The sequence below is a fragment of the Leguminivora glycinivorella genome, chromosome 21 (assembly GCF_023078275.1).
Source record: "Leguminivora glycinivorella isolate SPB_JAAS2020 chromosome 21, LegGlyc_1.1, whole genome shotgun sequence".
In the NCBI taxonomy this organism is placed as follows: Eukaryota; Metazoa; Arthropoda; class Insecta; order Lepidoptera; family Tortricidae; genus Leguminivora; species Leguminivora glycinivorella.
This window is the reverse complement of record NC_062991.1, coordinates 5,453,264-5,478,799: the sequence shown is the minus strand read 5'-3', so window position 1 is coordinate 5,478,799 and position 25,536 is coordinate 5,453,264. Positions and strand designations below refer to the sequence as shown.

The window sequence follows — 25,536 nt, the reverse complement described above, 5'->3', positions numbered from 1 at the left end:
AAAAAAATCACAAAAGTAGAACTTTATAAAGACTTTCTAGGAAAATTGTTTTGAACTTGATAGGTACAGTAGTTTTTGAGAAAAATACGGAAAACTACGGAACCCTACACTGAGCGTGGCCCGACACGCTCTTGGCCGGTTTTTAGAATCTTGGTATGACAGCAGATTTTGATACCGGTCACTCACAATTTTAGAAATAAACGGGACCAAACGTAAACACATACGTATATATTTGGCCCGACGTTTCGAACATCACATTATGTTCGTGGTCACGGGTAGACTGGCAAGCAATTGCATCAACATCTTCTAGCCGCAAATATAAATTTAAGTCTTTACGCGATTAAGTCCCGTTTAGTTGTAAAATTATGGGTCACTCACGTTTTTTAAGAAACTCAAAAACGGATCTTAAAAACGTAAGCGTGCGTTATCAACAAATCATGTCATCGACGAACGGACGGTGTTACAATGGTGTTACATCAAACATTGCCAGGCGTAATTAGTTATTTTCGAATTTGAAAATACTTACACCAATTTTTCCGATTTTGAATTTGGAACTTTCTATACATACGACAAGACGACCCGTGAGTGACCCGTATCAAAATATGTTAACCTCGTTAAGGTTAACATTTCATTTCATACGCATTTTTTTTTCTATTTCTAGTTCTTTTGACACTTGGAGAACCTTTACACCTCCAATTTTTTATTTTTTATTATATCCCATTAATTATAATTGACTGTGGGGACCTTTTACATCTCCCAAGATCTTGTTTTCAATTAAGTCAATTTAAACTATGTAACATACAAGCACGGAATGTTGTGTCTTACATCTAGGTATACCGTATTCACTTATTATTGGAATATTTAATACAGCCCGGACAGCTTGAACATGTCATGCTCGCTAAAAAGTCTTTGCTTACGGTGACGTCGTTGATCGGGTCGCCACCTTCCCGAATGAAGGTTGAGGAAGGCGATGGCTGAGATGCGCGCCATATTCGTGAAAGGGTGCTGTTTGTGAAGACCGGTCTGTTTCAGCTAATAGGGGCTATGCTATTCTATGTAACATTAATTTTGAATGAGATTACGTTGAGGCACTCTGTTCGGTCCTTGTTTGTTTATTTTTCTTTCTGACTCTTGGAGACCATATACATCTCCAAGGAAAAAAGTAGATTAAGTATACATATATTTTTTTTTCCTTTGCTTAAGACAACAAGAGTCTTTTACAACTCTAAAGTTATTTTAGTTATTCGGTTTTTTTTCTTCATGTATAATTTTTTTAGATGTACTTTGACACTTAGAGACTCTATACATCTCTAACATCTCTTATTAATAATCATAATAGCTTTGTACTTTGTATAATTTCTTGTGTTAATATTTTTTTTTATGAATACTTTTGCTTATTAAATTGTATCTTGTTTTTTTTTAATGCATGTTAAATATAAGATGTAATGTTTTGAAAAGAAGTGGCCCGCCGAGTTTCTTGCCGGTCCCATAGTGGATACCCTCCTCCAACTGAGGGGGGACTGAAATCTTCTCGAGGCTGAGGCGTAGGGTTAGAGCCGGCGTAGTTTTATTTGACGTTCATAAGCGCATTGTAATATGCCTACTTGGAAAATAAATATTTCATTTCATTTCATTTCATTTCATATTTTGATACGGGTCACTCACGTAATTTTGAAATTCAAAAATCATGCCTAAAACCATACGTCGTGAAAGTCGTGTAACCACCATTTTGATTGTAACAATCAAGGGTGTTACATCAAACATGGATGATTGTCACAGTATATCGGTCAGGCGTAATTAATTTTCTTTTTTTTTAATCCTGATATGAATGAAATAAATAATAAATATTGGGGGACACCTTACACAGATCAACCTAGCCCCAAACTAAGCAAAGCTTGTACTATGGGTGCTAGGCGACGATATACATACTTATATAGATAAATACATACTTATATACATAGAAAACATCCATGACTGAGGAACAAATATCTGTGTTCATCACACAAATAAATGCCCTTACCGGGAATTGAGATTGATACCTACGGCTCACTCACGTTTTTTACATTTAAAAAAATCCTCGATATCACTAATAAGCTAATAACTAGACCATCGCAAACTCTTCTCACAAATATTACCACTGCCATATTATTCGTCCAAGCGAAATGAAGTCTAGTTCAATTAGGTAGAGGTGAATTGTTTTCACATTATTTTTAGTCGTGTACTAAAAATTCATTTATGTAATCATCATCAAGTTCCATTATAGATAAGGAGGGTCAGCCTGGTGTTTTTGTAATGATAGTGTATGTCTGTGTTCCTAATCCTAAGGAAGTAACAAAACACACCCGGCACCGGCAACGCTCTTTAACTCTTGTTTCCTACATTTAATAGACCTGAAAGGTTTATTACATGAACATGTTTACATAATAACATAAAATTATAAAATACTATAAGATATGTAATAGAAATATATACAATAAAGAAAATACATTAATTAAACTAAACTATGTACTAACTTTAAGTTATAAATAAAAAATACTCCCTAAGTCGTCACTATATGTGCCCAGAAGGCTGGCAGCGTTACCTCTTAGGGTGGCCAGACATAATCTCTGGCCGAAGTAGCTGCCAGCTTTCTGGTCACCAGAGGCGTCTACGAGAGGCTGGGATATCTCATTAAAAAGAGATTTCGCGCTGGGCCCCCACGGTCCTAGAGTTTCTACGCCGAACGGCGCAAAATATGCTACATTTTGATTGTAACATCAATGTGACGACTCATCAGAACGTCACTAGCATGCTTAATGACATATAATTTGAGACACTGACCTTCCTATAGTTCCTACTAAACTTTAATGTCAATTTGTACTTTATTCCAATGAGATTATAGTCCACTGATAAGGTATTACTGGTAGTACAATGCTCTGAGTTGTATACGTGGAATATTTAATAATAGTGTACATTGATGCATTGTTTCATATTGGTAGCGGAACTCTTTGACTGCGGAAGATGGTTCGGCCACTGTTAATGACGTTGACTGTAATTTGTAGGAAGTACAATGTCAAATGTTTTTCGACTTTTTTAGTATAAAAAGAGCCTTTATGGCCCGAATCCGTCCGTCTGTCTTTAATCTTTATATTAATTAAAATCTCGATTATTTTGTTCCCGCAGAAAAGAGGTTGATAACCTATACCTACATCAATTTTTACTAAGAAGCAGTATAAAAGGAATAAAATATTTTTTTTTTTCAATTTTAAGCTTACCTTATTATGTTTTGTACCATGCCAACTAAATATAACTTTAGACATTTTTTTATTAATATTAATAACATATCTATTTTACTATTAGGTGCTTGTGGTACCTATTACAAACGATAACAAATTGTAAAATAATAATAATGACATTTTTAACACGGGTCACTCACACATTTTTAACAGCTAAAGTCGTGAGTGACCTAAAATTGTGTACCAAGGTACCAACCTTATATCTAAAAATGTTATTCTTTAATTTCATATTTTTATTGCTACAAAGAGATTTTCTTTTTCCAGTGGTCAAAATGGCTAACGTTTAGTCACAAAACTAACTCATCTTTCTCATCTTTCAAATAGCGTTGTAAATGTCCCTTTATTTCTCATCAATCATTAGAGAAACCCACAGATTTCTACGGCAATTTACTACATACTTGCCGTAAACACCGCAAATCTATCCCATTTACAATCTCAAAAAGACGTAAGTAAAATACATTTATATTGAAAAACAGTACACTTAAACGCCATTAGCGTAAAGGTAAGAATTTTCTGTGAAAATACGTCGTTTTTATCATAAACTTGCAATCTATGGGGACAAGCATTTTCTGCCTTATGAGAAAACGTCGGAAATTCAATAAATTTTCTATGGAATTAAGTCGTTTTTAAAAGAAACTACAATCGATGGGGAAAAAGCGGTAATTAGAGAAACTCTTGCGTCGCTCACGATTCCGTAATTATTACATTCACGGTCAAAGGCTTATTTATAAACGAATGCTTTAAGGCTATTTTTAAGGCGCCGTAGACCCAGACAGAGTTAAAAAGTGTATTAATTACAATACGGTATTTAATTGAGCGAATATTTTTTTTACCCAACTCAAATCTGTCCCCAGATTACAAAATTCCTTTCCATTCCAAAATGTTACCCTCCAATAATGGAATTTTAATAACAAAACTGTGAGACACTCATGTAGTCTTAGTTAGTCTAAAATCGCTCGGCATGTTTTCGCTTAGTAACGAGGAGCATTCTCAGTGAAAATGCTCAGTGATAAAGACAGGTCGATCAGTGACAGATCCGCTTGGTTTATGCATTTGGTTGGTTCACCGAGAAAGAAAATGTCCCAAGATTTCCATACATTTTTTCGAACCTTTCATTCCGTTACCGCCATACAAAATGTATGAAAAAATAGTAACGGAATGGGAAAAAACCTTGGGACACTTTTTTAGGGTTCCGTAGTCAACTAGGAACCCTTATAGTTTCGCCATGTCTGTCTGTCCGTCCGTCCGTCCGTCCGTCCGTCCGTCCGTCCGCGGATAATCTCAGTAACCGTTAGCACTAGAAAGCTGAAATTTGGTACCAATATGTATTTCAATCACGCCGACAAAGTGCAAAAATAAAAAATGGAAAAAAATGTTTTATTAGGGTACCCCCCCTACATGTAAAGTGGGGGCTGATATTTTTTTTTCATTCCAACCCCAACGTGTGATATATTGTTGGATAGGTATTTAAAAATGAATAAGGGTTTTTTAAGATGGTTTTTTGATAATATTAGTATTTTCGGAAATAATTGCTCCTAAAGGAAAAAAAAAGTGCGTCCCCCCCTCTAACTTTTGAACCGTAAGTTTAAAAAATATGAAAAAAATCACAAAAGTAGAACTTTATAAAGACTTTCTAGGAAAATTGTTTTGAACTTGATAGGTTCAGTAGTTTTTGAGAAAAATACGGAAAACTACGGAACCCTACACTGAGCGTGGCCCGACACGCTCTTGGCCGGTTTTCTCCTATCAGGATTGAAAGAGCTCGAGATTCTGAGTGGAAAACACATAAAAATTTCCAAATCCAAAAAAAAAGTGGGGTGCACAACTTTGAAAAAAGTGGCCCTTTTGCCAAGAGTGGCACTGAATCTTGAGTAGTTCATGCTCTCTCTCTACCCCTTTATGGGATACAGGCGAGCAGGCGTGATTGTATATATGTGTGTATACACAGATGTCATATATACCATAGATCAAGCAAACGTATCTACTTAGCGTGTCAAATGAACTCAGTGAGTTGTCCGTCTTTACTCGCAGCTTGCAGCTTTCGGGCGTCAATTTTTGTAAGTTGAAGTCAACCAAAACATAAAAAATGCCTCGTTACGTGATATTCAATTGCAACAACACAAAAATTATGAACAATCAAGAGCCTGAGACATATTTAAAATTACAGGCAAGAATCAACTTCAGTACAAAATTTGACACGCTCGGCCCCTATACAAATATATGAATTTGTTTCTTCTATCTAAATTAAGTTCTGTGTGTGTATAAGTAGCCTATTTGACACGTGCGTCACTTGATACGTAACTCGAGACAAGTAGGACGCCCAATCCCGGTCATGCGACAAATGGGATCAGCCTTTTAAGGGCTCCACTCAGTTGACTTACTTCATATCATTCTTTATACTTGGATTTTTCATACCTATAATCTATTTAATTAAATTGTCTAAAAAAAATATTGATGCCACTGGGGACCGTATAGCTGGCAGCTTCCTCGCTCAGCGCATAAGCGTTGCGATTCCGCGAGGTAATGCTGCCAGCATCTACGGAACATTGCCGAAGGGGGAATTTTTATTTTAGTTTTAATTTAGGCTTTATTTCGATTTAGGTTAATTTACATGGTTTATAACTTATTAGTTTATAATTTTTGATGTCTTATAAAAAATAAATCTAGTTTAATTAAATATATACAGATTATACCTACTGGTCAAATCGTATAATATACATTACAACAATCATAAGCAAATAAACATTTACTTCATAACAGATATATTCCATTTTTAACAAATATTTTGACGACCGGTCTGGCTCAGTCGGTAGTGACCCTGCCTGCTAAAGCCGCGGTCCTGGGTTCGAATCCCTCTAAGGGCATTTATTTGTGTGATGAGCTCAGATATTGGATGTTTTCTATGTCAGTATATAAATATGTATTAATCAATTTAAGTATGTATATCGTTTGCGTAGTTTTGGGGCTAAGTTGATCGGTGGAAGGTGTCCCCAATATTTATTTATTTATTTATAAATAACTATGATTTGCTAATATACGCAACCGCTTGCTAATTGACCATATTATTATCAGTCTTAATAAATGCTCGCATCGTGGTAACACACTGTATGATGTATACTTTGAAATTAATAGTAAGTCACATTTTAACTACGTTTATTTAATGGGCCTTATCAATTGTATCATCGGAACAACTAATTCTTACCTAATTTCTTTATTCATTAACGAATGATCTAAATATGTAACATTTATAACTACTGAAATCGGAACGAATCACAGATCATTTGCTGACTAGACTACTTAGGTGATCTATGATAATTATGATCAAAGCAACTATAGGTACTTTTAGTGTACTATTATATATTCTGTGCTTTTAGCAATTGAAAAGCTATCTTGATGTATCTTTTTACTGATAAACTATTGTATCTACTAAAAATTTTAATTATGAAATCAAAAGAATGTTAATGATAAATAGAAACTCAAAAAATATGTACCTAAATATTATGTATGTATGTACTACGACTTATTTTACAAAAATGTTAATCAATTAAAGACGTGGAAATCGATTACCTTGTTTCTAATGACAAAATAAATATTTCATGGTAATTTAAAAATCATTCATAGCTATTAGAGCGTAAGTATGTTAATTCAGGGGTAAAAATTTCAGTTATATTATAATATCTAAATTAACAGATTAGTCTTTATTTTCAATATACCCACAGTCTACAGATTGAAAAATTTGTAATGGTAATATTGATGGATATTAAATAGGTATATGAGCTTATTATTGTATTAATTATTAGTATTTATTTCAATTTCAAAACTGTAGCTTTTACCTTACAGCTGGGGCCCATTTCTAATCGAAAATCGAATCTACGAACTGTCAAATCGTATGAGTTGCCATGACAACACACAACACAACTTTCGAGAAATGTGCCCCTGATGGTTATAAAATGGCGAGAACGCGTTTGTCATTAAACCTGCGATTCGAATAAGCTTTACATGTTTCCTTACAGACAGATATAAGACTCCTGTGTGTCTGTTTGTTTGTCCGTTCTTCACGGCAAAACGGAGCGACGAATCGACGTGCTTTTTCAAATGGAGATAGTTGAAGGGATGGAGAGTGACATAGGCTACGTTTTGTCTCTTTCTAACGCGAGGAAAGCCGCGGGAAAAAGCTAGTATATTTATATTTGTGTGTCAAATTATTTGTTTCACGGCGTCTGTCGAAGATAGTCTATGTACCAAAAATAATATCACGTAATCATTGTTGTGATACTTTTAATGGCGTTCTATTAAGTTGAATAGCGTTGTTATTAAGATAAGCAATATACTGTTTGATGACGTTTACAATAGCCACGTTTTATGTTAGTATTTCGAATAGATTGAAAGAAGCAAACTACCGATTTTCAGACCGTAGTGAGCAACCACCGTACACTTCACGGATAGTCCGACGGTTCCTGAGTTTACTGTCGAGTTCATAAATATCTGTACATTTCTTCACCTTAACTCTATGTAATAAGATGAAAAAATGTACAATAAACTTGTGGACATCCTCAAACCCGCTGACATTCCACAGTGCTTGAAAACTCGCCTCTTTAATAAATGTGTCCTGCCCACCATGACCTACGGTGCCGAGACATGGACGCTCACTAAGAAGGCTGTGCATATGATACGAGTAGCACAGAGAGCCATGGAGCGCGCCATGTTCGCCATGTCGCAAGATCGAGTAAGGAATACCGAAATCCGTCGTCGCACTAAGGTGCAAGACGTAGGTTTCGTTATTACTAAACTAAAATGGAGTTGGGCGGGACATGTTGCTAGGCAGAGTGATGGCAGGTGGACCAAAATGTTAACGGAATGGTGGCCGCTAACAAATGTAAGAAGTGCCTGGCATCCGTTGGCTCGTTGGGTCGACGACATCCGAAAAACTGCGGGTCACAACTGGATGAGATTAGCCCAGGACCGGGAGAAGTGGCGTACTAGAAGAGAGGCCTATGCTCAGCAGTGGGCGATAAAGGGCTGATATGATGATGATGACACATCAACTCAACTCGACTGTACATATTTATAATATGAACTAGCTTTTGTCTCCACTTAAAAAATCACGTCAATTCGTCGCTCCGATTGGGGGTGAAAGACGGACAAACAAACAGACACACACACTTTCCCATTTATAATATTAGTATATTTGGTAGTTTATTTCTCAATAAGCTTTAGTGCGTTTTCACATTATCCGATCCGATATGGGATATCGGTCCTACATGCGATATCGGATCGGGTAATGTGAAAATGCTCTTCTAGGCTTTAATTTCATGTAAGTATTCATTTTCAAATCTTAAACGCTTGTGTCTATATTTAATTACAATTACCATAATTATATTGCCTAACTTCTTAGGTTAACTTCTTAGACAAAGCAAAACGAGTATTTTTCTATTTTAAAATATAAAACTTAAAATAATGAAGATCCTTTGATTTTGTACTTGAAGAAAGAAGGCATTTTGTACTTGAAACTCTAAAATATCAAATTACGAACTAATACGATACCTTATTTTTAAGCTACACATTTTAAATATAGATGCGTACAAAGTGCCTAAAATATGGACCCACAACCTTACCGCGTAAGCAATAAAGACGTGTGTACATATTTTTGTCACTTAGTCCGAACCAATATTTATTACCCTGACCAAAGAGGATCGAGTATTATAAAGAATTACTGTCGAAGTAAAATGTGTAATCATAGTCCATAGACTGCCATCTCTAGACACAGGCTTAAAACTTTTGAACCTCAGTTTTGACAATTTAGCCCATATTTTTTTAGCTTGATATTTTTATAAATATAAATAAATATTGGGGGACACCTTACACAGATCAACCCAACCCCAAACTAATCGAAGCTTGTACTATGGGTGCTAGGCGACGATATACTTACGTATAATATAGATAAATACATACATATACATAGAAAACATCCATGACTCAAGAATATCTGTGCTCATCATACAAATAAATGCCCTTACCGGGATTCGAACCCGGGACGGCGGCTTAGCAGGCAGGGTCACTACGCGCTAGGCCAACCGGTCGTCGAGTGACATAATGATTTAAAATGTCAAATAATTAGCGCCATCTAGCCGGGCGTACCCCAAAGGTGTAATGCCATCTAGGCTACCGTACCTTTTTCTGTCTTTATCTGTCTATACGGAGTTATATGTCTTTGTCCTGACTTTACAAGTCCAGAGGTCATTAACCCTTAGTAACTAAATAGAGTTTGAAAATGTAATAAAGCTACAGACGGAGAGTTTTTGCGTCACAGCTGTTGTGACAGCGAGGTCACTTATTGAAAAAAACTGGGCAAGAGCGATTCGAACGAACTCGAGCACTGCGAGTTCCATAGAAATGTATCTTATATATTCATTTGTGTTTGACGTTTACTATGGAATTATATATTAATTTACTTTTTTTTTAATTATTCCTCATTATCATTTTCGTCAGTATTAAGGAACTTATGTATGGAGTAAAAATATTTATTTAATTTACAAATTAAATAAATAACTAAAAAAGGAATATAATAGTACAATTAGTAAATACCTTAATGTATGGTTAATTTTTTTAATACTTTTTCTATTTTATCCTGTTTGTTCCGTATGAGAAGATAATTATTATTTGCCAATTTGGTTCTACGTAGTTTCAAAAAGCATAGGTATACTATTCTACGATACATCTTTCACCAAGCTAATATTATTGTTATTGGATTTATTAGCAAAACTGATACACATTTTTTACGCTACGACTACGAATCAATTTCACCAAATATATTTTACAGGTGTTTTTATTTTTTATTTATGTGAGTTAACATTTTGTGGATTAAAATCTCTTTTCCCCTCACCAGCTCGGAAACACGTGTTTTGTCCTTTAATACCAGCGGGTAAAAACGCATTTTATCCACTAGTGGGTAAAGTAATTTGACCTTGAATAACGTCAAATTAATTGCTTTAAAATTGATAAAAGTAGGCGAATCTAGTAATAAAAATGATTTACCACCTGTGGAACTACTGGAAACAGTGATAAACGCATTTTTTGCGTTGTAGTTTCCTCGCTGTAGTGAGGGGAAAAGTTTTGTGTTACACTCGGGTGCAAATGTATTTTACTTCTCGTGTGTTAAAAAACTCGCAAGTTCAGGATTCTAATCTCGAACCACTCGCTTCGCTCGTGGTTCAACTATAGAATCCTTTTACTTGCTCGTTTTTCAATTCCACACTCGACGTTAAAATACAACTTTGCCCCCTTGTATAACAAATAACTATTATTTACATGAACATATTTACATAACTATATAAGAAACTAAGACTAAACTTAAAAGCTAGCTAATATCTAAAATAGGCCCTTGAGGCATTGTACCAAGGATACTGGCGACATTTCCTCGCTGTATCGCAATGCTGATACGTTGTGCGAGGAAGTCGCCAGCTCTTCGGTCACCAGTTACCTCAACCAGACGCTTCGCGATTTCTGTGAACAACTTGTTCGCGCTGGGGCCCCATGGACCTAGAGTTTCTACACCAAAGGGTACAAAAAGGTATTCTTTGCCAAGACTTTCTGCCGCTGCGCCCGCTTTTATCTTGGTCCGTTGGAGGTGAGACGGTGCCAATGTGTCTACGCAGGTAGCATCCCACACTAACATTCGTCCCATACTCCAAGGGACCAAGGACACTCCATTGTGGATTTATTTAAAGATTCATTTCACTAATACGGAACGGATAGGTAAATAAGTAATAATAAAAAAATGGGAAGCGAACGTTGAAAAGAAGAAAGAAATACAGTAATCAGCGCAGTGTCATCAAAATTACTACTTACGTTAAACGTTTTGCAGAGAAACCACGTGCGTCAATTATCTTGCGTATTATCCACAGTGACTGAGCTGTTTTATTCTGTGACCAGATCCCTTGAATTCAGTTGGACGAGTTTTTTTTTTCATTGCGTACAGACGTAGGGCTGATTTGACATTGTGAATTATTATTAGATGTTAGTTGCTCGTTGCCGATTTGAAGTATCTTTTTATTTTTTGCCTGTGGCCTTATAATTTATGACTTTCTTGTGGTATAGTCATCAAAATATTTTGTGTCAAATGTACATACAGTGTGTTTAATGTTTATGTAATAACTAATAAAAATATTTATGTAGTTAAAAATTTATTTATAAATAACGATGTAAATTTTGCTATATCTACGGAATAAATTAAATAATACTTATTATTCATTTTTACACAACGTTTTTGTAATTAATTTTGTACCGCAACATGCATTTTCAAATTGATATGTGAGTGATATTAGTATATAACGACATAGGTATTAGGTACTTCATGATAAGTGCATGATAAACTAATGATTGTTACGTTTATTATGTTACGTGTCACATTAATTAACAAATTTGTATATTGAATATAAGTAAAATATTACAAATCGTGCTAGCTAATTTATTCAAAACATGGCATGCTACACTACACGTTCAAATATTAATAAAATTTAGGTACATACGCTGAAAATTTTACATGCAAAAATATGAATAAATTACAAGCAAAAAAAATCCAAAAAAGGGCATATTATTAAAAGTGGAAAATGTCTGCTTTAGTTGACACTCTGGATTTTCCACTTTTAAATTTATTCTAAGCGTAAATTTATTCTATACATGTGAATTTCTGCTTGTAAAAAATGTAAAAAAAAACTTACTTGCAGTTTTCACTGGACCACTTAAACTAATATCACAGGATTTTAACAATTTAAAACTAACACACACAAATTGCACCAAAATAAAAGACACTTCACTGTTTTTTAAGTTACATTCTCTGCGGCCTGAAGTTCGTTGCGTTCGACGTTCGAAAATTTGAATTTGAAAATGAAACGTGCGACTGGGTCGGACGGCGCGACACGACTGTCGAACGGACAGGTACGGCGGTGTCGTTAATATCAGGTGGACTAACCCATCGGCGATTATCTGATAACGCGTAGGGCTGTCGATGCGTCAATAGTGACGCCTTAATAAGGGTTAGGGTAGGGCTGACAACCATAGATAATATATTTTTCCCCTCACTAGCTCGGAAACACGTGTTTTGTCCTTTAATACCAGCGGGTAAAAACGCATTTTATCCACTAGTGGATAAAGTAATTTGACCTTGAATATAGTCATTTTTTCTGCTTTAAAATTGATAAAAGTGAGTGAATCTAGTGATGACGATGATTTACCACATGTGGAACTACTGGAAGCAGTGATAAACGCGTTTTTTGCGTTGTACTTTCCTCGCTATAGTGAGGGGAAAAGTTTTGTGTTACACTCGGGTGCAAATGTATTTTACTTCTCGTGTGTTAAAAAACTCGCAAGTTCAGGATTCTATTCTCGAACCACTCGCTTCGCTCGTGGTTCAACTATAGAATCCTTTCACTTGCTCGTTTTTCAATTCCACACTCGGCGTTAAAATACAACTTTGCACCCTTGTATAACAAATAACTATTTTTAATACTACGTCGGTGGCAAACAGGCATACGGTCCGCCTGATGGAAAGCGGTCACCGTAACCTATGGACGTCTGCAACTCAAGGAGTGTCACATGCGCGTTGCCAACCGCAAAAAGGAGTGTACAAGTTCTCAGGAGGGTTCGGTTCGGGTTGCCGACGATTCAAAAGACAATAGACGGAACAAATTAGTTAAGTAGATCCTTCCGTCACCAGCACACCGCACCCTCGTTGAGCTCTGGCAGCCTTACTCACCGGCAGGAACACAACACTATGGGTAGGGTCTAGTGCTATTTGGCTGCGGTCTTCTGTAAGGCGGAGGTAATTTCAATTAACCTTTACTAATTCCAGTATGTATTAACGCTAACTGTTATGGTATTCTTAGGGCTCTCTAATCTCTAACATTCTCATTTTATATATGCATAAAAATATTTAACAGGCTGCCAGCAGATATTAAAGAACTCCCAATCACTAAATTTAAGAAGAAATTATTTGAATGGCTTTGTGACATGTGTTTTTATTCCATACATGAATATTTTAACTATGAAATTGAATAGAAATAAAAATTTGTCATTGTAACTAGTTAATTAATCGCTGCATTACATTTCGTTTGTGTAAATAATTAATGTAAAATGCTAATTTTATTGTAACTTATAAATCACTGCATGACTTTTAGAATTAATAATTGCCTAAGTTTAAATGTTTTCATCACACCCGCACTTTAAATGTGCTATTGCGCGCAGGCGGAGCGTGAGTTATAGAAAAATCGTTCTCCCAAGGGAAAAATGAAATTTCTTGTACCGTACTTAACTTTTTTACATCTATTTACATATTTTTTACATTGCGAGTGTGATGAAAAAACATTGTGTGTAACTCGGGGAGTATGAATATTACAAACTCGAGTCTTTAAATCGCTCCGGCAAGCCGTCGCGATTTAACTTATTCTCGTTAGTAATATTCAACTTCCTCCCCTTGTTGCACAATGTACTATTATTTCTATCATTTTGTCTTGTGTTATGTTAATGTTATAGTGCAGCTAGATCTACTTTAAATTTACATGCTACTCCAAGCAGGATATGGTTGAACTATATTTTATTGTACATCTTTGTAAACCCATATTCAGCAAATAAAGAAAGAAGATTTATCCGCACAAAGCGATTTGCCTCATCCTTTGTAATGCGGACTGCAAAGGAGTGGAATGCGCTCCCAGCATCGGTGTTCCCAGAGAAATACGACCTCGGTCTCTTTAAACGTAGAGTGAATAGGCTATTACTAAATCGGTGAGCTCCATCTTAGACTCTGTCTTCACTTCCCATCAGGTGTGACTAGGGTCAATCGCCGATCAGTCCATAATAAAAAAAAAAAAAAACAACACTTATTAAGTCACTAGCTTTTTCCCGCGGTTCGCCTGCGTAGTAAAAGTAATATTATTAAAACTTTGAAGTTAGGCCCCCATTTCACCCCCTTAGGATGTGAATTAAAAAAATCCTTCTTAGTGCTCCTCTACACCTTATAAGGAACCTACAAGCCAAATTTGGAGTCTCTAGGACCAGCGGTTTCGGCTATGCGATGATATGTCAGTCAGTCAGTCAGTCAGTTTCTTCTTTTATAATTATATTTATATTTATTTAGCATGAAAAGGTAGCAGGTGGTTCAGGACTATTAATGAACCTAACGTAACGGCGAGTCGAATTTAACGGAAAACAAAAAAAACACGGTGTGTAACAAATTACTTAGATTTCCAAATTCTTTTTACATTCAGATTCATACACAGTGTAACAGGAGGAAGCCGAATAATTTTATCTTATTTATTTACGCAAACCACGGCGTTAGTCATTTGTTTTATATTTTTACTAATCACAATAAAAAAAATCTTTTGTAAATATTTTAAATTATAATCTATTTAAACAGAAATCAGTGAATGTATCTATTGTTATCGGTTTTCTCTCGAACGACGGAAAAAACAATACTCATAATGATAACTTATGACTGTGTAGGTAAAAGGTAAAAGTAAGACAATCGTATTTTCGATAACAATAGGTAATATAAGGTTCGCAGTAAAGAGGGAATAAAAGAAAATTGACAGGTGACAATTTAACACTGATTGACTATCAGCAGTTACTACTGACAATCTGCATTTGGGTGAATCAATTTTTTCTTGCCTGTTATTGCCATGGTTACGGTCCCCTAAAGCCTCCGCCACACATAAAGCGTTTTGATAGCGTAGCGTTAGCGGAGCGCAATGATAGCGGTGCGCCGGCGGAACGCTGGCATTCCGCTCGCAATCCGCGCTCGTTAGTTCCCGCCGGCGTCCGCTGGGCGCAACGCCAGCATCCGTCCGGCGCACCGCTATCATTGCGCTCCGCTAACACTCCGCCTACGCTCTCAAAACGCGCATGTGTGGCCGAGCTTTTAAACTATGCAAACATTCATTTTTCTGGTGTTAACAAGCCCTTTCCTTAAGAGGGCTTTCGTGTGAAAAACAGTGAAATCGCAGCCGAGCGCTTGATCATAAGTACCGTGTGTGGTATCAAATTAAAGGGCTTTGCGAGTAGTTTACAAATATATATCACATTATAGGACTTTTTCTACTTGGTCTAACAAAATATGAGAAAATGTCCAAAAGTGGTAATAATTGTACCGGTGAAGACTCGTTTTCAAAAAATTGCCAAAAATAAACAATAGCCATTTATGATCACTAAGACATAACAGCAATTTAAGTAAACGTTGCAGATTAATTAGGTACAAAAATTACTGCGATGTTATGTTGATTTTCAAAGAAATTGTCACTTAATTTTAGGTAATTTCTGAAAAAAAAAAATGAATTCGTCTTAGCCTCGTTTACTCTTTTTCAAAACCTTATAATAAAAATGTAGTCTGAGATGATTGTAGTACAGGATATACGAATTATAAATTTACCTGTTTTAGTATTCAAAATTGTCCAAATTTTACAAATAAAATCGACTAATTCAGCTCTATACGTGAGTTTTTCTAAATGTGCATTAGAAAAAAAATCATAATTAATTTAGTGAGTTAATTTAAAAAAATCCAGTCTTGTAAAAATCAAGATAAGAAGATGCTCTAACTGAAACTTGAATTAAATAAATCTATTGGATAGCGGAAAGTGTAGTATTTCACCGACTAAAACTATCAATTTTACATTCTTTTGACGTTTTTTTTGAAAGCAGCCTTAATTTGCCACCTACAAACATGGACTACATGCATGCTTACAAAATTTCAGTAGCATAATTTTTCGTAAAATCAGCGTGACTCAGGGGACCGTAACCATGGCAATAACAGGAAAAAGTTGACTTTCAGGCAAACAACGTCTAATAGACGTCGCCACTGTACTATCAGCCAGCCTGACCGAAGTGACAATCGTTGATGCTAATGAGAAGGCACACTCAATGGTTCAGGTGGCGCCACCTTATTAATCCATTGCACAGATAAAGAAATTCATGCGTGAGAGCGAGAATACTTTTTTTCTCTCTCTCACATATAAGGGCCATTTTTTCAGAGTTGTTCTATCCTACTAGGAGAAAAATAGTGGCATTCATGAATGACATAGGTACTTATAGGCATGGAGATAAAATCATATTTACATTTTTAACATTTTTTTGTGTCAAAACTAAAATAAAATTTCTAAGCGGATTAATTTCGTTACGGATGTCAATCTAATCATAAGTATTATTAATCACATTAAATCAATTGACGTCACAAATCACTTCCACTTAATATCAAAATGACTTAGAGAAAAAGAAATCGGCCTGGTGTATGAGAGGGTTCCGTAGCTATAGATGTACCTATAGTATATGAATAGGTAAATTGCAATTTAACTCTCACTGTTATTGAAATTTAATGGCTCAATAAGTGTAGTACATACGACCCTTATAACTTCCTAGTAATCCTTATTATTATTATAACTTCCTAGTAATTCTTATATTATTAATTCTTAGTAATTTATTATGAAATGTGCCGACAGAAAATTGACAGTAACTTTAATGTTACCTATTCATAAGTCTGTAAAGGGCTTTAAATTAGAATAAATAATAATTTATAAGGGTCTCTAACACATATTATTTAACGGGAAACAAAAAAAAACAGGGTATTAGTATACTAGCTCAATTTTATTAGACTTTGAGATTTGAGAATAGTGGAGCTGGGGGTAACCCGAATTAGTGCACCGCTCGCCATCGACGGGTCCAGGGCAGGGACAGACAAAAAAAAATGTGAAGATATTATGTTCTGAGACGAACAAAGCGTATAAATATGTGATATTTGTGAATTATGCCAATAATTGTGTAGCTTTATGTCATTTTGTCCAGGAGCAATGTGATGACTGATGTCATTCGGTCCGAAGCAAATCTTACTAATATATTTATGTTTTTTTTTCTGTTGATTTTTTTTGCTGAAAATGTTTATTAGGTTTAGGGGCCAAAGATGATTAAGTTTAACTATGGCTGTGCTGTAAGCAATAAAAAGTTATGATTAAAAAACAAAACTATATGCCATTATGGACGTACTTCCCCTATAGCTTTGATATTTTTAAGAATAAAATAGAAGTAACACGCCGAGGAGTCATAATATAATTTGTTAGAATAGAAGAAAAGAATAGAATCGTTTTATTTGTGTAAAAAAGGGTATGCATTGATGTTACATTATCAGAGATCGGTTTTTTGGATTCGACATGGGGTGAACGACCTCAATCATTATGTTAGTATAGATATGCCCCGGGAATCCGGGCTTAATGTTGTTAGAAAAGTCAAGTTGAAGCAAATAATTAGAACTGAAATCCAAAGAAAATAATGAAATGTCAATGTCAAGATTTTGAAGTATTTTTTCCATCATGAATATCATGATAGATGTAAGGTAATACTTTGTGGAGGTTCTAATATATTTTGCTTAATAGAGTGTAGAGATTAGGAAAAGAATAGAAGTTTTTGTTTCAACTGGTTGCCATGTAAGAGTAAAAAGTTCCTTAGAGATAATTTCGTCGTATCAATATTAACTTTTCTACTTGATATCCCGCGAGGGTGAATCCAAAACACCGATCACTGCACATTATATTACAACCAGCCTTAATTTACCATAATACATGGCGTACAAATAATCTTAATTAACCTTTTTATCACCTAGCGTGACATTTGTATCATCAACTTTACATGAAAAGACAATAATGATAAAAAAACAATGAAGTTCCAATAATTAATAAATATAGAATATTGCAATATCAGTTCCCTAGACCATTTTGTTCCCTAGATCATTAAAACTATCGCGTGATAATAGATTGATATGGATAAACAGATAAAATTTAACAATTAATTAGGACTTAGTAGGTAGATTATGTTTATGACAAACATAATCTACCTACTAAGTCCGTTTTCACATTATCCGATCCGACATCGGATATCGGAAGGATTTCAATAGAATAAATCCAAGATGGCGCCTGTAATGTATGGGATATTGGGCCGACATCCAATATCGGATCGGATAATGTGAAAACTCACTTAGTCTTTCAAATGACGCCGTAGATGAATCATTCGGTGTAAAATAGTACATTACGATACAAGTGCGAAAAAAAGCAAGTCCGAAACGAGTGGCGATAAATTAAAACACGACCGAAGGGAATGCTTAATCGCCAGGAGTTACGCACTTCCTTTTCGCACATGTATCGTACGACGTTTTTCAGTACAAATGACTCTCCGAAGTTTCGAGCTGACAAGAATTGAACCACTTCTCGCACTAGTGCGTAAAAAAAAAACACCATCTGTACCACAGAATACATATTAGTACAAGTACAGAAAGCCCACTCCAACAGCCCATCTAAAGAAATAACGACTCGCGCTACGATACTAGCACAGAATATATAATAGTACAAGTACAGAAGGCCCACTGCTTTGATGTTCACGACATGCCGCCTTTTTAAATACCTACAAAATTCTAACAAAGAAACGAGCCGCACGTGCGCGACGCCTGGCGATAGGGTTGCCTACGGATTAAAACGATTTAATACTCAAATAAAATGTTATACTATTATATTCAAGTCTTGGGTACTTTCTAGGTATATATATATGGTATTTATATATTTTTGTTTAAGTTTCAACATCACAAGCCTTATTGAATCTTTTCGGGGGACTTAATCAATAGTAGATCTGTGTAAACATGAACTATGGTATTTATTTTATTCATGATATCTATTTAACTAAACATTATTAGCCATTCCACACGCGGACATCGCATATGAACCTTAAAAAAAACTCGCGACGTAAAGTAACATTAGAAAGTGCGAACGTGCGTTTCGTGAGAACACGCGCAACCCCTGATTAGGCCGCGAACTCGCGGCCGCCGGCATGTACTTGTAGCGCGGCGATAGAATCGCGGAGTGAGCCGCCCCTGATACTAGTAAGTTGAAATTCCGACCGCGCAACGCTAAATTATATTGAAGTAGAAGCGCGCTCTCTTTCTATCGCGTAACTCGTACCTTTTCTGACGATATAGGGTAGTCTCCGTTTAAAAAATAATATAATCTTAATATTTAACTAGTACCTTTTTTATATTGCTCTACTTTAGCTCGAATAAACTAAGATAAATGTCTTAGTGGTATATAGGTTTGATTTTAATAAATTCGCGTGTAACTAGTTAGGAGTTTTACTTCAATTAAGGTACTTTAGTACTCACTTATATACGACAATTTTAACGCACAATGTTATTTAATTGCGAAGTTTTAATTTGATTAATTCCAAAATAAACTTATGATTCCCTCTTAATTACATAATAATAAAAAAATACGCAGTAAAATAGCAATTTGCATGAAATTTGTCGCAGATTTTACAAAATTATTGTTAAGAATAGTGTACGACTTACGCCAAATCGTTCTCATAAAACAAGTATTTGTGTTCGATACGCCTAAATATTCATGAACTGAATATAGCTGTTTTTGGCGTAACGTACAAATCTTTTCAAAAACTCAATTTTTTTTTTGGCGTAACGTAGCGTAATACTTATTATTTAGTATAAAAGAACTTAAAGATACATGAAAAAATCAAAAACAAGCACCAAAATTCATAAAGAAATAAAAGAGTCATGATTTTTTTTCTCAAAAATAAATAGTTTTTTGGCTCTCCTGAAAAATCGTGTTTTGTCCCTTACGCCCTTTGAGCCTACGGTCATCGATATATATCACCTCTCCTTGTCGCACTAATAGTGAAGAACGATAGAGATATGTAACTACTCTCCGTTACAGAGCGTAAACAATTGACTTCTTGTTTATGCAGCCGTTGATTGTCACATAGTTATGACGTCGCGTTGACTGACAATAACATCTCCTTTGTCTTGGGAAGTAGGGGAAAAACTGGAGAAATAACTGTAGCAATGTCTTGTACTGCCATATTAAGTACTTGTTGCACAATAAGTCAGGCCATATGGTGAGTGTCACATCAATTCGTTTATAGGGAAAATTCAGGAACCTTACACCATATGAGTCATTACGGACATACCTTACGCAAGGTTATTGTACTGGCCAAGAGCGTATATTTTTCTCAAAAACTACTGAACCTATCAAATTCAAAACAATTTTCCTAGAAAGTTTTTATAAAGTTCTACTTTTGGGACTTTTTTTTCATATTTTTAAACATATGGTTCAATAAAAAAATTAGAGGGCGGACACACTTTTTTTTCCTTTAGGAGCATTACCGGAAATTTTAATATTATCAAAAAACAATTTTAGTGAACTATTATTCATTTTTAAATACCCATCCAACAATATATCACACGTTGGGGTTGGAATATAAAAAAAATAGTTATTTGTTATACAAGGGGGCAAAGTTGTATTTTAACGCCGAGTGTGGAATTGAAAAACGAGCAAGTGAAAGGATTCGAGAATAGAATCCTGAACTTGCGAGTTTTTTAGCACACGAGAAGTAAAATACATTTGCACCCGAGTGTAACACAAGATGTTAAGCCCTCACTATAGCGAGGAAACTACAACGCAAAAAATGCGTTTATCACTGCTTTCAGTAGTTCCACGGGTGGTAAATCATCTTTATTACTAGATTCACCTACTTTTATCAATTTTAAAGCAGTTAATTTGACTCTATTCAAGGTCCAATTACTTTACCCACTAGTGGATAAAATGCGGATTTACCCGCTGGTATTAAAGGACAAAACACGTGTTTCCGAGCTAGTGAGGGGAAAAAACACTTTTTATTTTACCACTTTGTCGGCATGATTGATATACATGTATATTGGTACCAAATTTCAGCTTTCTAGTGCTAACGGTCACTGAGACGGACAGACATGACGAAACTAAAAGGGTCCTAGTTGACTACGGAACCCTAAAAAGGATAAAACTATTAAATGAAATGAAAATGAAAAAATGAAATGAAAAATGAAATGAAAATGAAAAAAAATTTATTTCAGGCGTGATCCCATAAATTTGTTAGTAAACTTAAAAAACTATCCCTACTCTATATTAGTTACAATAATAACAAAAATAAATTAAATTAAATTACAATATAAATTAAATTAAAACACTACAACAATATCGGAAATTTTAGAAAAATATCTTACAATATTCTAAAAAACATTATTGGAATAGTATTAACAAAATAAACAAATAACATTCCTAAAAATTATTTTTTATTATATTTTGGAGCAACTTCTATAGGGCTCATGGAGTTTGCTCCAGCGTCTCATGAGAGGGCTGTCCATCCTGGAGACTAATGCGTTCAGGAGACCGTTGGTACCACCCTGCAATCGATACCACTGGGAACCCGCTCTTTTACGCATGATAGCATAAAAGTCGTCCGTATGGGCATCCGCGAACATCCCAGATGCGCTGCAGTAACGAGGGAGGCCCATCAGTATCCTAAACGCATTATTATATTGAATACGCAGGGCGTTGTATGCTCGCTACGTAAAACTGGCCACATTAAACAATTCACCAAGGGGTCCTATTTCAAACGTCAAAGTTTTTACCTGTCAAACTGATTGTTCATCATTTTAGTCCCTTCCATCCCATTCCTTGCAAACTCACCTCGGTGAAGGGGCGCCCCCTAATAATGGCTTCATTGTAATTGTATTCAATTTGGCACGTCCTTATATGCTATGCACAGTCAACGGAACCCTAGGCCACTGTAGAACTATGTCATAGTGACGTTATTAAATCAGATTGTAAGAAATTTCTTATTGCTTGTCATTTTGACATGGTTGTAGAGTGTTCTAGGGTTCCAATTGGTTGACTACAGTCATCATCAGATACAACGGAGCGGTCAAGGTTAGAGATGGGCGGCGGGAAAATACCCGGGGTAGATATCGGGTATTTACCGGGTATTTACCCAATCTACCCGATATTTACCTTTTCTACCCTAATGGGTGGGTATAAATAAATATTGTAATAAAATGGGTCATAAATTGAATTTAATCGTGAAAAAATGTTTTCTTGGTATTGTATAATATATTTATATTTTATTAATATAGTTCTATAAACATATATCGAAGTATTCGTATTGAATAAGGAATTTGTTAAATATCATTGACATGCTTGTGTGTTTGTTACCAACGGCTGAACCGATGGGGATGAAATTTTGTGTGCTTATTATAGTTCCTCTCAAGTAACAATTTGTGGTCATATAGTGGTCGAGGACACCAAATTAAATCACACTAAATGGTCCTATAAATAGTCTATATTGGTACTGTAGAGCCGATTTGGCGCAATTATGTAGCCATTTAGTGATATAATAGGCCTATAGCAGTATCATCCGTGACGTTTAAGGTCTATAATGGTGATGTAATGATGACTATTGTGCTAATTTGTTGACATAGAGGACACAGTAACGCTATTATAGTATCAATTTATGCTATAGTAGCATTTGAGATTCCGTTATACAGGTTATTTTGTTCTATAACAGCAGTCCGTCCCTTTTAATGCGAAATTTCTAAAATAATTTAATGTGTGTAATATTTAACAAAACCTGTTCTAAACGAGGAACTTAATGAAAAGTGGCGTGTGAACTTGAAAAGTTTAGTGTCAATTAACATAATTTGGATTTCGTATACTTCCATCATTACCGCAAAAAGGTATGAGATGGAAATTTTACCGTTAAAAGAATATTAGTTTAATGGAGTATTTTAAATGCGCCCTCGATTTATACATGTTTTGAATAAAATAAATAAATATAATTTAATACAATAAAATTATTGGCACCATAGTTTCTACTATGGATCCAAGAAGTAAAACATACGCTTTTATAGTTCGACTATATCACTTATCATACGCATTCACTGCCATAAGCCCGCCATCGTGAATTCAATTAGGGTTGCATGAGAATTTAACTATGATCCAGTTTAACTTATAAGTTCTTTATATAGAAAACAATACTTGTTTTCAATGTTTTACTATAGAAAGATCTTTTAAACAGTATTAATAAATGTTGTTTTCTTTTTAGTATGACAAATCTAAACTACAATTGGTCGCTATGTGTATTTTTAAAGTTAATTTCTAGAAAAACACTGTACGGAATCAGATACCGCATCTTTGGCCTGATTTCATAATTACGATGTATAAACACCATAAATAAGGCTTTTGAGGTCAAAATTATCATTTAAAAGTAATCGTTTTCTACTCTTATATATCTGATTTGGTTTATAAAACATATAGTAAACTTAACTATAACGCTATTGTGTTTTAAAAGAGATACTGAAACCATTATTCAACAGGTCTGTGATATAAAAGAGTCTTTGTGGCGTATACGGCGATGAGATATAAAAGGCATTGGAAAACGACTATAACCTTTTGAAAGCTAATGAAATAAAACTATGGAAACGGATTAAATCACGTATAATGAATTTAAAATACATCCCATTTTAAATTCATTATACGCGATTTAATCCGTTTCCATAGTTTTATTTCATGAGTAACTATCGCGGTAACCTTTTCAAAGCTATATAAACGTATCCTGAAAACTTCATTATACAGCAAAATAGCTCTATAATGGTATTCATATCACTACTACAGTGTTAAATACTATAGCAGTGTTTTCCAAAGCCACTATATCCCAAAATAGTGGTATAGTTAGGTTTTAAATCTGTTAAAACACAACTACTAAAAATACTATAAGCGGCTTGTTGGGAACCTTAATAGCGCAAATTGATAGCATAACAGTGATTCCTAACACTATTATACAATAATATTGTTCTTTAGTAGGTTATTTGATCCTGTTATAGACCAGGCCTATAGTGGCTCTATAAAATGGTGATATAAACGTTTATATCACTTTCTAATAACACCTTTTAGCTGTATAATTCAACAACTATAGCGGCCTGCCGGGAACCTTAGTAGCGCAAATTGATTGCATAACAGTGATTTCAAACACCATTATACAGTAATATTGTTCTATAATAGTCATATTTGATCCTGTTATAGACCAGGCCTATAGAGGCTCTATAAAATAGTGATATAAATGTTTACATCACTTCCTAATAACACCTTTTAGCTGTATAACTCAACAAAAGAAATCTAAATCAACAAAACAACAAACAACAAAAGAAATGTAAATCTTCAAGAAAAGAGCGTACACCCATCTTAAAGGCCGGCAACGCACCTCCAACACCTCTGGTGTTTCGGGTGTCCATGGCCGGCGGTGATCGCTTACCATCAGGCGACCTGTCTGCTCGTTTGCCTCCTATCCCATAAAAAAAAAAAACTCAACAACTATAGCGGCTTGTCGGGAACCTTAATAGCGCAAATTGATTGCATAGCAGTGATTCCTAACACTATTATACAATAATATAGACCTATAGTAGTCATATTTGATCCTGTTTATAGACCAGGCCTATAGCGGCGTTATAAAATGGTGATATAAACGTTTACATCACTTCCTAATAACACCTTTTAGCGGTATAAGCTTATAGAGCTAAAAGGTGTTACTGGAGGCTTTTATACGACAGGCGGTCACGCCGAAAACCTTTATACGACATTTATAGTAGCTTTTAGCGTCGAAAACAAAAATTATAACACTAAAATGTTACTTGTATATATATACGTTTGTTTGGTAAAGCCTACTATCTAGCCGAAGTCCAGTATCTAGCCGAAGTCACATAGAAGGCATTATTACAGTCCGAATTCAAAGCAAGTGTTAATTAAAATCACACATGGACGAGGCGCTTGTTTAGCTAAGTACAAACTAAAGTATAAGTATCCCATAAATAAAAAAAAAAAAAGTAACTGACCCGTCAAGTGACGTTTTGCAAAGCTGTGACCTCATTGGCTAATGAATTTGCATTTGTCTGTCCACCGTGTTTAAGTTACGTAAGTTATTTGAATACTTAGTGGGCCTAAAACATCTGGGGAATACAACTTTTTAATTGAATGTGGTAAATTACACATGATATATTGGCATATTTGGAATTTCTGTTAACATTTTAATATTAGTTAGTCAAATATATATATTTATTTTAGTAGAAAAATATATTTCAGTCATGTAAATTAAGAATAATCTTTAATTTCATAGATTATTTTTTATACCCGCTCATTTGGGTAAATACGGGTAAATACCGGGTAGATTGGGTAGATATGGGTATTTTCCCGGTATTTACCCGTCAGCGCCCATCTCTAGTCAAGGTTCTCACAAATATCTGAACACGACTCCATCATTAAGGCGAGAAGGCGTGGTCAGATGTTTTTGCGCGCTCCGGCCGCTTTCAATATATCTGACGGTGACTGAATGTTGGTCTCAACTGTTTATAACGTCTCAATATCGGGGA

At 35.0% G+C, this 25,536-nt stretch overlaps 1 protein-coding gene across 1 annotated transcript in view; it reads right to left on the bottom strand.

The window, feature by feature from the left end:
* Window positions 1-12,187, bottom strand: part of LOC125237347 (solute carrier family 41 member 2-like) — a 113,114-nt gene extending 100,927 nt beyond the window's left edge. Inside the window, exon 1 of the mRNA XM_048144341.1 lies at window positions 11,996-12,187. The gene's annotated coding sequence lies outside the window, so the exon portion shown is untranslated. The remainder of the gene's footprint in view (window positions 1-11,995) is intronic.
* Window positions 12,188-25,536: the final 13,349 nt, after the last annotated feature.